The sequence below is a fragment of the Dermochelys coriacea genome, chromosome 19, assembly GCF_009764565.3.
Source record: "Dermochelys coriacea isolate rDerCor1 chromosome 19, rDerCor1.pri.v4, whole genome shotgun sequence".
Taxonomy (NCBI): domain Eukaryota; kingdom Metazoa; phylum Chordata; order Testudines; family Dermochelyidae; genus Dermochelys; species Dermochelys coriacea.
Window position 1 is genome coordinate 11,384,404 of NC_050086.2, and position 16,326 is coordinate 11,400,729.

At 46.5% G+C, this 16,326-nt stretch overlaps 1 protein-coding gene across 5 annotated transcripts in view; it reads left to right on the forward strand.

The window, feature by feature from the left end:
• Positions 1–866: 866 nt before the first annotated feature.
• The window catches only part of PHACTR4 (phosphatase and actin regulator 4), a 100,497-nt gene continuing 85,037 nt past the window's right edge, over positions 867–16,326 (forward strand). For 2 of the 5 annotated variants that reach the window (XM_038377772.2, XM_038377775.2), the window contains exon 1: positions 867–1,002. The gene's annotated coding sequence lies outside the window, so the exon portion shown is untranslated. Of the gene's footprint in view, positions 1,003–9,445; positions 9,533–16,326 lie in introns of all 5 variants that reach the window. The other 3 variants (XM_043506127.1, XM_043506126.1, XM_038377773.2) reach the window with 3 other exon arrangements.

Genomic DNA, 16,326 nt, shown 5'->3' on the forward strand with positions numbered 1-16,326 from the left:
CCGCCTCTCCCCAAACCTCCCTGCCCTCCGCTCCCCACCCCCGCCTCTCCCCAAACCTCCCTGCCCTCCGCTCCCACCCCGCCCCCTCTCCCAAAGCCCCGCCCTCCGCTCCCCACCCCCGCTCTCCCCAAACCCCCCTCTGCACCCCCCTCCCCACCCCCGCCCTTCCCAAACCGCCGCCCCTGCCCCACCCCACCTCTCCCAAACCTCCCTGCCCTCCGCTCCCCACCCCCGCCTCTCCCCAAACCGCCCCGCCCCCCGCTCCCCACCTCTCCCAAACCGCCCCGCCCTCCGCTCCCCACCCCCGCCTCTCCCCAAACCGCCCCGCCCTCCGCTCCCCACCCCCACCTCTCCCAAACCGCCCCACCCCCTGCTCCCCACCTCTCCCAAACCTCCCTGCCCTCCGCTCCCCACCCCCCGCCTCTCCCCAAACCGCCCCGCCCTCCCCTCCCCACCCCACCTCTCCCCAAACCACCCCCTTGCACCCCCGCCTTCCCAAACCACCCCGCCCTCCCCTCCCCACCTCTCCCAAACCGCCCCTCTGCACCCCCTCCCCAAACCGCCCCGCCCTCCGCTCCTCTCCCCTCCCCCACCTCTCCCTAAACCGCCCCGCCCCAAACCGCCCCCTCTGCACCCCCCTCCCCAAACCGCCCCGCCCTCCGCTCCTCTCCCCTCCCCCACCTCTCCCTAAACCGCCCCGCCCCAAACCGCCCCTCTGCACCCCCCTCCCCAAACCGCCCCGCCCTCCGCTCCCCCCCACCTCTCCCCAAACCGCCCCGCCCCTCCCCCACCTCTCCCTCTCCCCAAACCGCGCCTGCTCCCAGTACCGTTCTCCCTTGGTTAATATCCCATAATGTCCCCGCCCCACGGCCTACGAGTCCCGGCATGCCCCGCGCGCCCCGCCCCCGTCCGCAGCCTGCCGGGCTTCCGGGCACGCGCCGAGCGCACTCGGAGCTGGGGGCTGCCGCGGGGCAGCGCGGAGCCGGGGCGGGACCCAGCCAGGTGAGGCGATGCCGCCCCGCGCCCCTGCTGGCTGGAGGTGGCCGGGTGCCCCCCCCCGGGACCCTGCCCCATATCCCCCTTCCTTCTCCCTCTGCCCCCCAGGACCCTTCCCCGTCCCCCTCCCTCTGCCCCCCAGGACCCTTCCACATCCTATGGCCTGGCCCTCCTGCCCTTCCCGATACCCCATTCCCTCTGCCCCCCGGGACCCTTCCTCATCCCACTGCCTGGGGCTCTCTCCCCCTCCCCCCATTCCCTCTGCCCCCCGGGACCCTTCCTCATCCCACTGCCTGGGGCTCTCTCCCCTCCCCCCATTCCCTCTGCCCCCCGGGACCCTTCCTCATCCCACTGCCTGGGGCTCTCTCCCCCTCCCCCCATTCCCTCTGCCCCCCGGGACCCTTCCTCATCCCACTGCCTGGGGCTCTCTCCCCTCCCCCATTCCCTCTGCCCCCGGGACCCTTCCTCATCCCACTGCCTGGGGCTCTCTCCCCTCCCCCCATTCCCTCTGCCCCCCGGGACCCTTCCTCATCCCACTGCCTGGGGCTCTCTCTCTGCCCCCCGGGACCCTTCCTCATCCCACTGCCTGGGGCTCTCTCCCCTCCCCCATTCCCTCTGCCCCCCGGGACCCTTCCTCATCCCACTGCCTGGGGCTCTCTCCCCTCCCCCCACCCTCTGCCCCCCGGGACCCTTCCTCATCCCACTGCCTGGGGCTCTCTCCCCTCCCCCCATTCCCTCTGCCCCCGGGACCCTTCCTCATCCCACTGCCTGGGGCTCTCCCTCCCCCCATTCCCTCTGCCCCCCGGACCCTTCCTCATCCCACTGCCTGGGGCTCTCTCCCCTCCCCCCATTCCCTCTGCCCCCCGGGACCCTTCCTCATCCCACTGCCTGGGGCTCTCTCCCCTCCCCCATTCCTCTGCCCCCCGGGACCCTTCCTCATCCCACTGCCTGGGGCTCTCTCCCCCTCCCCCCATTCCCTCTGCCCCCCGGGACCCTTCCTCATCCCACTGCCTGGGGCTCTCTCCCCCTCCCCCCATTCCCTCTGCCCCCCGGGACCCTTCCTCATCCCACTGCCTGGGGCTCTCTCCCCTCCCCCCATTCCCTCTGCCCCCCGGGACCCTTCCTCATCCCACTGCCTGGGGCTCTCTCCCCTCCCCCCATTCCCTCTGCCCCCCGGGACCCTTCCTCATCCCACTGCCTGGGGCTCTCTCCCCCTCCCCCCATTCCCTCTGCCCCCCGGGACCCTTCCTCATACCCACTGGCCTGGGGCTCTCTCCCCCTCCCCCCATTCCCTCTGCCCCCCGGGACCCTTCCTCATCCCACTGCCTGGGGCTCTCTCCCCTCCCCCCCATTCCCTCTGCCCCCCGGGACCCTTCCTCATCCCACTGCCTGGGCTCTCTCCCCTCCCCCCATTCCCTCTGCCCCCCCCCTTCCTCATCCCACTGCCTGGGGGCTCCTCCCCCTCCCCCCATTCCCTCTGCCCCCCGGGACCCTTCCTCATCCCACTGCCTGGGGCTCTCTCCCCTCCCCCCATTCCCTCTGCCCCCGGGACCCTTCCTCATCCCACTGCCTGGCTCTCTCCCCTCCCCCCATCCCTCTGCCCCCCGGGACCCTTCCTCATCCCACTGCCTGGGGCTCTCTGCCCCCTCCCCCCATCCCCTCTGCCCCCCGGGACCCTTCCTCATCCCACTGCCTGGGGCTCTCTCTCTGCCCCCCGGGACCCTTCCTCATCCCACTGCCTGGGGCTCTCTCCCCTCCCCCCATTCCCTCTGCCCCCCGGGACCCTTCCTCATCCCACTGCCTGGGGCTCTCTCCCCCTCCCCCCATCTCCCTCTGCCCCCCGGGACCCTTCCTCATCCCACTGCCTGGGGCTGGCTTCCGCTCTCCCCATGCCCCCGCTCCCCCGACCCTTCCCCATCCCACCACCTGGAGCTAGCTCCTGCACACCCTGTGCCCCCACCCCTTCCGGACCCTTCCCCAACCCACAGCCTGGTGCTGGCTTTGACTCCCTCAGCCCCCGAGCCCCTTCCCCATCCTATGGGTCGTCCCCTCAGCCTGCTGTCCCTTCCCCTCACCCTTCCCCATTCTATGGCCAGCCCCTGTCCCCCAGCCTCTTTTTGCCTGTGGCTGCCCCCATTTGTCCTCCTTTTACCTGCTTTTGTCTGGAGCTGGCTCCCCTCTGCCCCGTTTTGTCTCCCTTCCCCACCCCAAGTGTCCCAACTGCTCCCCCACTCTCTGCTGTGATTCTCCCTCCTTGCTTGTTGCCTGTTTCACATGCAGACACATTTTCTGTCTTCCCAACTTCACCCCCTTGCCCTTCTTTTCCCTAGCTTCCTTTTATCTCCAGGACTTCCTTTACTTCATGCATAATATCTAACTCCATACTAAGACAAAATCCAAAGACAAAAGGGGTGTGGGGACCAAAGCCGCTCTCATGTTACCCTAATCCACCGCTTTTCACTGCACTGCTTGTGGAGATGGGTTATCCCCTGGCTGTTGTGGCAAGTTGGATGTTTGCGGCTGTTGAGGGATGGCATATGCTGCTTCTCTAAACCAGTGAGCTTCAGCCTTCCCTTTCTAACATGCTAACCTCTTTTATAGTAAATAACACAATGTAACAAGGGGAGTGAAGGAAGAGAATTTGTGGTGGTGCCAAAGTTTAGGGCGGTGATGCCTTGCTGTCCAAGTTCCTCAGTCCCAGGAAGGGGAGAACCTCATCTGTTTGTTTAAAGTCAGTATGGAAAAATTCAGACATGAGTGCCTAAACTCTAAATCAGTATTTCAGCACTTAAATAAGTAGCCCGATTTTCAAGCATGCTGCACATCCAGCAGCACCCAGCTTCATTTGGGACCTGCTGAGTAATGCTTGAAAATCAGGCCCCTAAGTGCCTTTGAATATAGGCTTAAGAGCCCCCAACATTAGGCCTCCTGTTTTTAAAAAAAAAAAAAAATCTTGGCCAAGGCTTTTATTGCTATAATTCACTGTTCTTTTGAAACACTTAGGCCTTGACTACACACAAAAGTCGTACAGTTTTAACTACCCTGGTATGACCCCACTGTTATCGTGTCGTCATAGAATTGTAGGACTGGAAGAGACTGCAAGAGGTCATCTAGTCCAGTGCAGGAGCCTTCTCTGCAAGACTGTATCTGCGACTTCTGCTAGTTGGAACGGCTTTCTTGGTATCTTTGCTTGATCGGTTCTCTTTCAGATCTCATCTGAAACACAGTTTCCCTCACTTCCAACTAAATTTCCAGGTTTCAGAGTAGCAGCCGTGTTAGTCTGTATTCGCAAAAAGAAAGGGAGTACTTGTGGCTCCGTAGAGCCTAACACATGTATTTGAGCATAAGCGTTCGTGAGCTACAGCTCACTTCCGATGAAGTGAGCTGTAGCTCACGAAAGCTTATGCTCAAATAAATGTGTTAGTCTCTACGGTGCCACAAGTACTCCTTTTCTTTTAACTAAATTTCTCTTTCCCTTTATCGTTTATCTATGTAACTGAATTATTTAACACTAGTGCCTTGTATTGTATTTGTCCAAGTGGAGGAGGGTGAGGTCTTGAAGTGCCTGTATGTAGGCTTGCCACATTAGTTGAAAATGTATTGATGAGCTTACCTATTGGTATTTGGTATTGCTATAAAGTATTTTAGTAGTGCCCAGAAGGGGACAGGGGCACTCATGATCACAGTCCTTACACTGAAGGTCTTAATATTCCCTTTCTCAAACTTTCTTTTTAGTTTAAATGTTTATTTTCAATTGTATGAAAGCAGCTGTGCAAATATTTACAGAAATGTGGAGGTATAGCCATTTGAAAAAAAAATCTCTCCAACAAAATAGGTGAGGTTTTTCATAGGAGTGGGTGAGTGAGATTCTGTGGCCTGCGTTGTGCAGGAGGTCGGACTAGATGATCAGAATGGTCCCTTCTGACCTTAGTATCTATGAGAAAAATATAGACTAGGAAGTGAGTCTCAATCCTCTGCTAGACAGTGAACAGAAACCTCCTAAAATAGACAGCTCATGGATTTTAAATGTTGAATTCACTTTTTAAAAATATAAACAGACTTATCACTGGTAGATCTTTATATACTCTAGTTTGTTTGGCGTGGGTGGTGAAGGGCAAAGCTTCCTGGGACCCTGTCTTGATGAGCAGTCTTGTTAACTGAGTTTGGTTAGCTCAATGTGGCAGGTGATAGCCTGCATTTTGGGGCTTGTCTACATGGGAAAGTTTTGCTGGTTATATACACTGTTATGGTTAAATTGATATAACACCTCCTTCTCCCCTCAATATACTATATTCTAGTATAAGAGAGGTGTTGTTTTTGGTTTATCTCAACCTCCTTCCAAAGCTTGAGTTAAACTGACAAAAAGCACTCTTATACCAGAATAAGTGTGTCTACATGCCAGAGTTATACTTATCACTATACTGGTTGAAATGCACACCTTGGGTTATACCAAAAAACTTTCCTGTGTAGAGAAGACCTTTTAACAAGGCTTTCCTAACATATTCAATGCTATTTAAGCTGCCCCCTCGGAGGCTGAAATGTGGCAGTCTAACACAGTTTTGGACTTGTTAGAAAAGCCCTGTTAAAATATAAGCTATCATGGTGAGCTAATATTATTAAAAAGAATGCACATTTTCCCCATCAAGACATACCCAGTTTATTTGCTGTGAGCCCTGGAGCAAACTTGAGTCTTTCTTGAGAGGGCGGGGGAAGGGAGGGTAACATTAGTGGGAATCAGAGTAGCAGCCGTGTTAGTCTGTATTCGCAAAAAGAAAAGGAGTACTTGTGGCACCTTAGAGACTAACAAATTTATTAGAGCATAAGCTTTCGTGAGCATCCGATGAAGTGAGCTGTAGCTCACGAAAGCTTATGCTCTAATAAATTTGTTAGTCTCTAAGGTGCCACAAGTACTCCTTTCTTATTAGTGGGAATGTAGATCCCCTGTGGAGGGACTGACACAGATGGGTAAAATGTGATTGCATCCTTGTTTCCCTGCTGCTGAATCAGTAATCTGTGATTACACAGCCTTCCACTTCATTCAATCACTGGTTAATTTGATCTTCAGTTTAATTTGATGATAATCTCAGGAGCCAAATCATTTGTATTGAAACAAGCCACTTGTATTTTGATCAAACTTCATTGCTTTAGACACGTTTAGGGCATTATATTTTAAAATTTTAAAAATTAGGAAATATTGAAGTTGCTTCAGGCATTTTAGTTAGTGATTATTATTCACTAGCTATAAAAACTCATTCAGTAAGCAAAAAAGTGCTCAAGGAAAACCCATGTGGTGATGAAAATTGATGTTCAGATATTACAGTCCATTGTTATTGACATAAATGCTGCCATGTGCTAAGCAATCTGTTGCCCACCCCTGTGGGCACATGGATAATGCATTCAACCATTTATTTCAAGCAAAACAATAGGTAGGGACTGGTTCGCAATGAGAGGAAGGTCCTATGAATTAATTAGGAAACTGAATAGGGTTTATCCTGTGAGGGGGCTGATTGCTTGCTAATCCCACTGAAGTCTGTGGAGTAGAGGGTGCTTAGTTAGAGGTGCTCAGCATTTGTTAGGATTGAGGTCCTAATTTCTCTTTGTGATGAGAGAGGTTCTGACATTCTGTATCTCGTGTTTTTTGTGGCTTTGAGAATGTTCTTTTGTGGGTGGGTTTTAGAGTACTTGGAAAACGGAACACTATATGGCTGGAGTAGCTCAGTGCTTGGCTTTGTGTAAAGAAAAAAGCGTTTTCAGATGTCTATTTGTATCAGTTAATTAGTAGTTCTTGCTGATTTGTCAGTGCTCTGTGATGAGAACTAGTTGTAACTAGTTCTTTTCTGCACACTGGGGGAATCACACAATTGTCAATCAGTGAATAGGCAGACTAGCAGTCGCACCTTTGTGATTGATCCAGTGCAGGTGTTTCTTAACTCTTTCCAGATAGTGCCCTTTAAACCAGCTGCTCACAAACTTGCTCTACAAATCCTTCATGCTGCCCTCTCAAGAGGCTTCTCAGGCTTCAGCATATAAAAAAAATATGTAGATATACAAGCGCTTGGGATTTCCATAATGCCTTCAATTGGATGATCTCAAAGTTCTCTAAAAACATGCATAAATTGCTCCATGCCTATGAGGCATGGAAATATTCCCATAAGAAGCTGAGGTAGAGGCAAATTAGAAGTGACTAATTGATGGTCACGTGGCAAGCTGGTGGGGAACTGGGCAAGAGAGAACCCAGAACTTCTGACTCTCAGCCCTGTGCATTAAGCCACTGTGCTATCTTGTCTGACTTTTTGGTTCATGATGTGCTCCTGGTATCTGAGGATTAATTTACAAGTGACTGAGTAAATATTCAAAGGAATGCTTGGGACGGAGATGAGGAAGCAAACTTGCAAGCCAAGTGATATGGCTGGAATGACAGTTACTTCAGCCCCATCCACATCAGGAACTGCTATTCTACTAGGTCTAGGTCATAGATACTTACCCAGCTTTAACAAAATCCAGCAAAGAGGTAATCAGCTAAGTTTGAGCAAGGGAGGTTTAAGTTAGATATTAGGAAAATCTTTCAAACTATAAGGACAGGTAAGCACTGGAACAAGTTACCTGGAGAGGTTGTAGAATCCTGGTCATTGGTGGTTCTAAAGAACAGGTTAGACAAACACCTGTCAGGGATGGTTTAGGTATACTTTAATCCTGCCTTTGTGAGTGGGGATGGACTAGATGACCTCTTGAGGTCTTTTCCAGCCCTACACTTCTGATTATTTTTTCAAAATATTTTTAAATCGAAAGATGCTGTTCTGCACACAGACTTTGTTGACTTTAATTTGACCTGATTGGGGTTAGGATACCAAGATGATAGGCACTTTCTGTACCCAGTGAAATCTTCGTTGGCACAATAATGCTTATTTGAATCTATTTACTTAGGACTTCAAGCCCTTTCCAAACCACATTAGAGAAACTAATTGTTCCCTGATGTTGTTATTTTAAGGAACATACTTCATCTCTTAACTGAATGGTATATTTATGTGAAACAATAGAAAACATCAGTGGCAAAGATGTGAAAAGGATGACAGTAGGGAAAAGAAGTCCTTCCTTGCAAACAGGAACCTAATGTATTGCTGTTTTTTAGAAAACCACTTGGCTTTTTATCATCATGTGGAGGAGAAAGCAAACTATTTACCCAGCTCTAACTTCATTCTTTTGTATTTGTGCCTTTGATATGCTGATTATAAAACACAGTTAAGAACTTCTTACCTAACAGCTTCATTGGCTTTCAATGAGACAAAGTGCTTGTGTACACTTAGGACTTGTTTACCCTGGCAATGTTAAAGTGCTGCTGTAGTCCTGGCAGAGCGCTGGGGGAGAGCTCTCCCAGTGCTCTGAAAAACCCGCCTCCACAAGGGGTGCGGCTCCCAGCGCTGGTGCACTGTCTACACTGGTATGTTACAGCGCTGAAACTTGCTGCGCTCAGGCGGGTGTTTTTTCACCCCCTTGAGCAAGAAAGTTGCAGCGCTGTAACGTGCCAGGGTAGACGAGCCCTAAGAACGCTGCGGTGGTGCAGCTGCATTGCTGTACAGCTTAGTGAAGACACTACCTATGCTGAGAGGAGAGTTGCTGTCATCAGCATAGGTACTCCATCTCCCGGAGAGGCAGTAGCCATGTTGACAGGAGAGGCCCTCCTGTTGACAGCACTGCCTATGCTGGGGGTTATAGCACATTATTATTTCCACCCCCCTGAGCAACATAGTTATACTGACACAAATTGGTAGGGTAGACCAAGCCTTAGGCTCTTAAGTGCCTAAGTCACTTTTGAAATGGGACCCAGGCTCCTAATCCATTTAGGCTTATTTGCAGATTTTACCTCTAGTGTCTGATTCTCCTCTCTTTTTATATATTTTTTGCTGCTATAAATCAGGAATAATTCCATCAAAGTCCAGGCAGGTCTGCACTAGAAAGCTTTGCTAGTACAGTATAGCAATATGTTAGAAGTGTGATAATTGAAAACAAAAAACGAACTATATCAGCAAAAGCCCTAGTGTAGACTCGATTATACTGACATCAAAATGCTTTTGCTGGTATAGCTTATTTTACTCTCCAAACCGGTATAAGCTTTACTGGCAAAGGTACAGTTAGTGTTTTGCTGGTATAAGCTGTTACACTGCGGGTTGGCCGGTATATACTGGAAAACTTTTTCTAGTTTAGACATGGCTTCAGTGGAGTTACACCAGCAAAAAAAAACTGGTTGGAGAAAAATTATTCTTCAAGGCTAGAACTGTTCTTTGCTGGCAGGGTAGAGTGTTAAACCATTTTTTGCCAGAACTATTAACTTGTTTTTTAAAGCTGTTCTGCTAACATGGCTATGCCAAAAGTGGATGTGGCCATAGAATCTTAATTACTATTCACCGTTTCAGTATAGGGATTCAAAAGTATGAATGGCCTTGCATTTTAGGTGTACCGTCATTTCCAGCTGGGACATATAACAGGATGATGATTGCTGGAATACGCTTAATGGGGCCAACTGGCTTATGCAAACAAGGTTGGTCTCTCACTGTCATAGATGTAAGCACGTTTCATCTCCTGTAAACAGTGTTTAATTAAGTGTTTCACAGAAAGATTCAGAGGTGGAAGAGATCGTGTTAGTCACTTTGGGTTCACTTCCTTATAAGGGATTCTTGCACAGAGCCAAAAGAAATATTTGAATGAAATAGAAACACAGCTTTTTTTTTTTCCTATTTGAAAAGTTTTCACTGTCTATACATGAGAGGTTCCACATTCTTCTGGGTGTCCTAAGCTTCATGTACCCTGGGCTGTGGGCCAAATTAGTGTTTAAATCCTCTTTCTAACATGGGCCCTATTCTAGTCCCATCAGTGACAGTGGTGGTAAAATCACGCCCATTGTTTGGCCATGTTGACAGGATCACATCGTTGTGACATTACCCAGGATACAATCTGGAACAGCTGTGTTGCCTTTTACACTGCTTCACTGTGAGAGCTACCACTTCTGGTCTGCCCACACAGTCTTCAGGCTGTAAATCAGTCCCTGTTATACTGTACAAGTGCTGTGGCCAGCCACCCATGAATTACACGAGCAGGGCAACAATAGCAAACTCCCAGTCTCAGACTTTCCTCCAGCAATGTACATCTTGTACTACCCAGTCCCTCGTGGCAATACAGGCTCATATAAAGTCTATCATTTATATAATAGAAAATGATATTCACGAATCTTGTTGTTCCAAATGAAGTTTCCCAAACACTTCAATTCAAACAAACAGTGGATTAGATAAAACAATAAAACAAGTTTATTAACTACAGGAAGATAGATTTTAAGTGATTAGAAGTGATTATGAGGCATAAACGTCAGAATTGATTACAAAGAAATAAAAGGTAAAATGCAAAATAATACCAAACTTAACAAGCTAAGTGAATTTAAAGCAAAAGGGGGTCTTTCACCACATGTTCTAGCAGTATTACTGGCTAACTCTTTCAGCCAGAATCTCTCCCCAGTTCGGTGATGCTTCCTTTATCTTTCCAGTGTTGTCTATGCCATGTGTACAGGTGAAGGGACGAATAATCTAGGGAGTTTGCTCCCCTTTCTCAAAGAAAAGAATTGCTATAAGAATCATTTCCATCTGGGGTTCAGGTGACAGAACGTCTGTGAGACTGGAAACTTCTAGCTGTTCCTATGCCAACATGTAAATTTCTCACTCTCACCCTTTTTCCTCTAAAGAATGGCTGCTTAACCAGGTGATAGTCCATTTGATTTTGTTGACACATGGCTGAAATGCCAGTTTGCCTTTTTGTCTCTGAGAAACTGGTTTGTGCCTTCTTTTCTAAATTTGGAGCATGTCTCAGCAATGTCATACAGTAGAATTTTATAACTTTACATGCAATGTTGACCCATATATTTTATCAGGACAATAATGATCAGCATATTATGAGCTCTCAAATGATACCTCACAAGGCATACTTTGTACAAAATCCATTATAGTTTTATAAAAAGGGTGAACATAGGGATACAGACTGTCACAGTCATATTGGAAACATATTTTAAAAAGATGCTGAAACGTGTTTCAAACATGGTTCTGGCATAGTGTGGTCCCATGCATATTGGCCAGCGAAATGGTGAGGAAGCCAGTGTAGCTGGCATGCTTAATCATGATTCCTGAATTCTCTTCTGGGTTCATTGAGGCCTTGGACATGTAATATCAGGCTTTCTGTATGGAATTACCCAATGAGCAATGTATGTAATATTTTTCTTGGCAGCTGTGTTTTACAGTAGAGTTTTGAAATTAGCTGTGGCTTCAGGCCACTGGCTTTTTTATTAACGTTCTGCACTTTGTGCTGGAGTGGCAGCAAAGGCAAGAACACGTAATGCTAGCAGACTTACTTTGGGGAAAGTTCATACTTGCTAACTCAGTTTGATTGCTCTTTATGGCCTGAGTCCAGGATTTGCAGTAAATTTATCATTAACTTTAGAAGTGCTATTCTTTTACTTCTGCCTGATATGTACGTACTTATTTTTGCTGAATATGCAGGATTACTAGTATTAGGAGGAAGTGGAAAATTTAGCTCATTCATTGGTATTACATGTCTGATAGCTCAGTTCTGACTGCCTCTTTTTATACTGCATTCAGTGAATACTGACAGCTATTCTGGAATACTGAAGTATCCAGCTTCCCTGTGGAGAATATGGGGCTTATACAGAACATATCTGGTGGACTTCAATAATTACTAATACAGACAAAGCAGTGAATTTCATCACTGTGATGTATTTAGTTGGCTTTTTTAAAAGACCCTATGAGCACAATCCAGTCATTGGTTATAGAAAGTTAATCATAGAACTGGAAGGGACCTCGAGGTCATTTAGTCCAGTCCTCTGCACTCGTGGCAGGACTAAGTATTATCTAGACCAGGTGTTTGTCTAACCTGCTCTTAAAAATCTCCAATGATGGAGATTCCATAGTACCTCTAGGCAATTTATTCCAGTGCTTAATCACCCTGACAGTTAGGAAGTTTTTTCCTAATGTCCAACTTAAACCTCCCTTGCTGCATAGGTACTCCACCTCCCCGAGAGGCGGTAGCCATGTTGATAGGAGAGGCCCTCCCGTTGACAGCACTGCCTGTGCTGGGGGTTATAGCACATTATTATTTTCCACCCCCCTGAGCAACATAGTTATACTGACACAAATTGGTAGGGTAGACCAAGCCTTAGGCTCTTAAGTGCCTAAGTCACTTTTGAAATGGGACCCAGGCTCCTAATCCATTTAGGCTTATTTGCAGATTTTACCTCTAGTGTCTGATTCTCCTCTCTTTTTATATATTTTTTGCTGCTATAAATCAGGAATAATTCCATCAAAGTCCAGGCAGGTCTGCACTAGAAAGCTTTGCTAGTACAGTATAGCAATATGTTAGAAGTGTGATAATTGAAAACAAAAAACGAACTATATCAGCAAAAGCCCTAGTGTAGACTCGATTATACTGACATCAAAATGCTTTTGCTGGTATAGCTTATTTTACTCTCCAAACCGGTATAAGCTTTACTGGCAAAGGTACAGTTAGTGTTTTGCTGGTATAAGCTGTGTTACACTGAGGGTTGGCTGGTATAGTTATACCGGAAAATTTTTTTAGTGTAGACATGGCTTCAGTGGAGTTACACCAGCAAAAAAACTGGTTGGAGAAAAATTATTCTTCAAGGCTAGAACTGTTCTTTGCTGGGTAGAGTGTTAAACCATTTTTTGCCAGAACTATTAACTTGTTTTTTAAAGCTGTTCTGCTAACATGGCTATGCCAAAAGTGGATGTGGCCATAGAATCTTAATTACTATTCACCATTTCAGTATAGTATTCCCTTGTTGCAGTTTAAGCCCGTTGCTTCTTGTCCTATCTCAGAGGCTAAGAAAAACCATTTTTCTTCCTTCTCCTTGGGAACTAGCTTTTACATAATTGAAAACTGTTATCATGTCCCCTCTGTCTTCTCTTTTCCAGACTGAACAAACCCAATTTTTCCAATCTTTCCTCATAAGTCATGTTTTCTAGACCTTTAATCATTTTTGCCGCTCTTCTGTGGACTCTCTCCAATTTGTCCACATCCTTCCTGAAATGTGGCGCCCAGAACTGGACACAGTACTCCAGTTGAGGCCTAATCAGCGCAGAGTAGAGCAGAAGAATTACTTGTCGTGTCCTGCTTACCAGACTCCTGCTAATACATTCCAGAATGATGTTTGGTTTTTTTTTTTGCATTACACTGTTGACTCATATTTAGCTCTTGGTCCGCTATGACCCACAGATCCCTTTCCACAGTACTCCTTCCTAGGCAGTCATTTCCCATTTTGTACATGTGCAACTGATTGTTCCTTCCTAAATGGAGTAGTTTGCATTTGTCCTTATTGAATTTCATCCTATTTACTTTAGACCATTTCACCTGTTTGTCCTGATTATTTTGAATTTTAATCTTATCCTCCAAAGCACTTGCAATCCCTCCGAGCTTGGTATTGTCTTCAGATTTTATAAGTGTACTCTGTATGTCATTATCTAAATCATTGATGAAAATATTGAACAGAACCGGACCCAGAACTGATCCCTGCGGGACCCCACTCGTTATGTCCTTTCAGCATGACCGTGAACCACTGATAACTACTCTCTGGGAATGCTTTTTCAGCCAGTTTTGCTCCCACCTTATAGTAGCTCCATCTAGGTTGCATTTCCCTAGTTTGTTTATGAGAAGGTCATGCAAGACAGTATCAAAAGCTTTACTAAAGTCAAGATATACCACATCTATCGCTTCTCTCTCTCCCCCCCCACCCCCCCTCCACCCCAGGCTTGTTACCCTGTCAAAGAAAGCTGTCAGGTTGGTTTGACACAATTTGTTTTTGACAAATCCATGCTGAGTGTTACTTATCACTTGTCATAAGGAAGGAAATAATCTTTGCAAACACATCATGGATTTGGAAGGTAAAGTGAAAGAATGCTGTAGGATCCATTAGGCCTGCGTTCTATTAATAGTTCTGATGCTGACATACCCTGTGACATGAGGCAAGTCACTTTACTCCATGTCTTTGTTTCCTCTCTTGCCCTGTCTGTCTTAATAAGAGAGTAGCTGCTTCTCATGCATCATGGGCCCCATCATGTATCATAGGCTTTTATAATGTCAGTGATTAATATTCTAAGTCTTAAATCCCTGTGACACGTGAAATAACCATGTATTTAGTTCTAAAATATTTCTTAATATTCACCAGTTTGAATTTTGGTCAGGTTTCATTCTTGGTTTTTCTGCTTCCCTTGGGTCATCCTTTCTTTGTCATGAAACATATCTTCATTTAATAGTTTCAGTCTCTGCCGTGGGGAGGCTTTCTGTTTGAGACATACTGTGATGGGAACATGTTTACCATTAGGTTTTTATTACATAGTGACATTCTTGCAAAGTGAGACTTATTGAACAATCTTAACATCTCCGTGTGAAAAGAAAAAGAAACTGCAGAGAAATTTCCTCTTTCACCGCCGCTGAAATTGAAACATTTAAGAGGAACATAGGTAGAGAGAACAAAGATTCTAGCATAAAAACTGGATATGTTAACATTTCTAACTAGTAAATGAATTGTGGATGATCTCAGTTGAAGGATTTATTCTGATTTGAGAGCATTAGTCTGGAAAAATTAAACTTTTTTTAAAACTCACTTTACTGCTGTTCTGGCAAGTTTTGGTGAGTGCCTCCCCACCCCTTGCCTTACTTGATTGGTCCATGCTGAGCATCAGCTGGACCAAAGTGTATTGTGCTCTTGTCTGTGGATCCTTTTGCCCAATGGCATGGCAAAATGGAGTTGGAAAGTTGGCAATCTGCAGTTCTGTTGGCAGTTAAAAGGGTGGAAAAGGGTCTTTGCTCAAAGCTCTTATAGAGTGATTCATGGCAGTAAAGGACCCTTAAATGTTTAGATTGTATTATTTTTTTTTCTGTTTGATAAATTTAATCTCCATACAAGGCTGAACTATAGCTGCAGAAAGGCTTCCAGTGTATGAAAGGAAAGCATAATTAGTACCAGGTATTGAAAATCATTCTGTTTAATTTATAATTTCTGTTTCTAATGTTTGCAGTTGTGAAAATTATTAACTAGCAGACACATTTGATTGCAGATGGTCATTAAAGTCAGACTTGACTCTATTGCAGCAGCCTCTTGTAAGTTATTGAGTGACTGTTCTTTTTTTTAATGTGACTTGAGGGCTTGTCAACACTTAAAACACAGCAGTGATTCAGTTTTGGGAAGACACTACCTACGCTGATGGGGAGGGGTTCTCCCATTGGCATATGTACTCCACTTCTCTGAGAGGCGGTAGTTCAGTCTACAGGAGAATTCTCCTGTCAACCTATTGCTGTCTGTACCGGGGTTTACGTTGGTTTAAATGTGGCTTTCAGAGGTGTAGGTATTTCACAATCGTGAGCGACAGTTATACCAACCTAATTTCCTAGGTCACATAAACAAAAATAACCTTTTTGTAAGTGTGTTGTGCTCTCTGAAGGCAACTTGATTGAAATATCGGTCAAGATATCATTACAAGACTTGCTTATAGTAGAGTGGTGGTGTCCCTCAAGGCAGTTTTGCACACAATGGTGGTGGGATATGCTGGAATGCCTACTAACAGAGAGCAGTGTCTTTTGCTGACGCAGCTTTTCATGGTGAGAATGCGGCAGCTAAATGTCAGCAAAGATTCTGACACTGAAACTTTCTAGTGTAGACATGGCCTGAATTAAGTAGGAAAGAGAAATTGTGATCTGTTGACACTTGGTGCTAGTAGTGGTGGTGTTTCTTTAACAATCTAGATCTCCTAGTTTGCCATCAATATAATGATGTCTGTGTGCTGGCTGCTGCTAGGTGGCAGAACAGGTGGTTTGAGAGAGTGCTATATAGATTCTAGCAATCCAGTTGGCTGTGCTTGCAAACAGAAATTTACTCCTGTTTACTCTTCCTGCATTATTGTATTCGCAAAAAGAAAAGGAGTACTTGTGGCACCTTAGAGACTAACAAATTTATTAGAGCACAAGCTTTACGAAAGCTTATGCTCTAATAAATTTGTTAGTCTCTAAGGTGCCACAAGTACTCCTTTTCTTTTTGCATTATTGTAGTGGGTGCATGTGACTTTGGGTGCACCTGTTCCTGGGTTGTTTATTAGATCTTAAAAACTAATTAAGGTGCTAAACTCCATTGGTTTTCTGCAAGGAGTTCCCCTACAACTCTGCTGTACGAGAGCAAGACTAGTTTCTTGGCAGAGCTTGTATGGGGGAACATTTGATTTAAGATCTGATACGCATGAAATATTGTTCAGTCACTCTCAGGCTCTT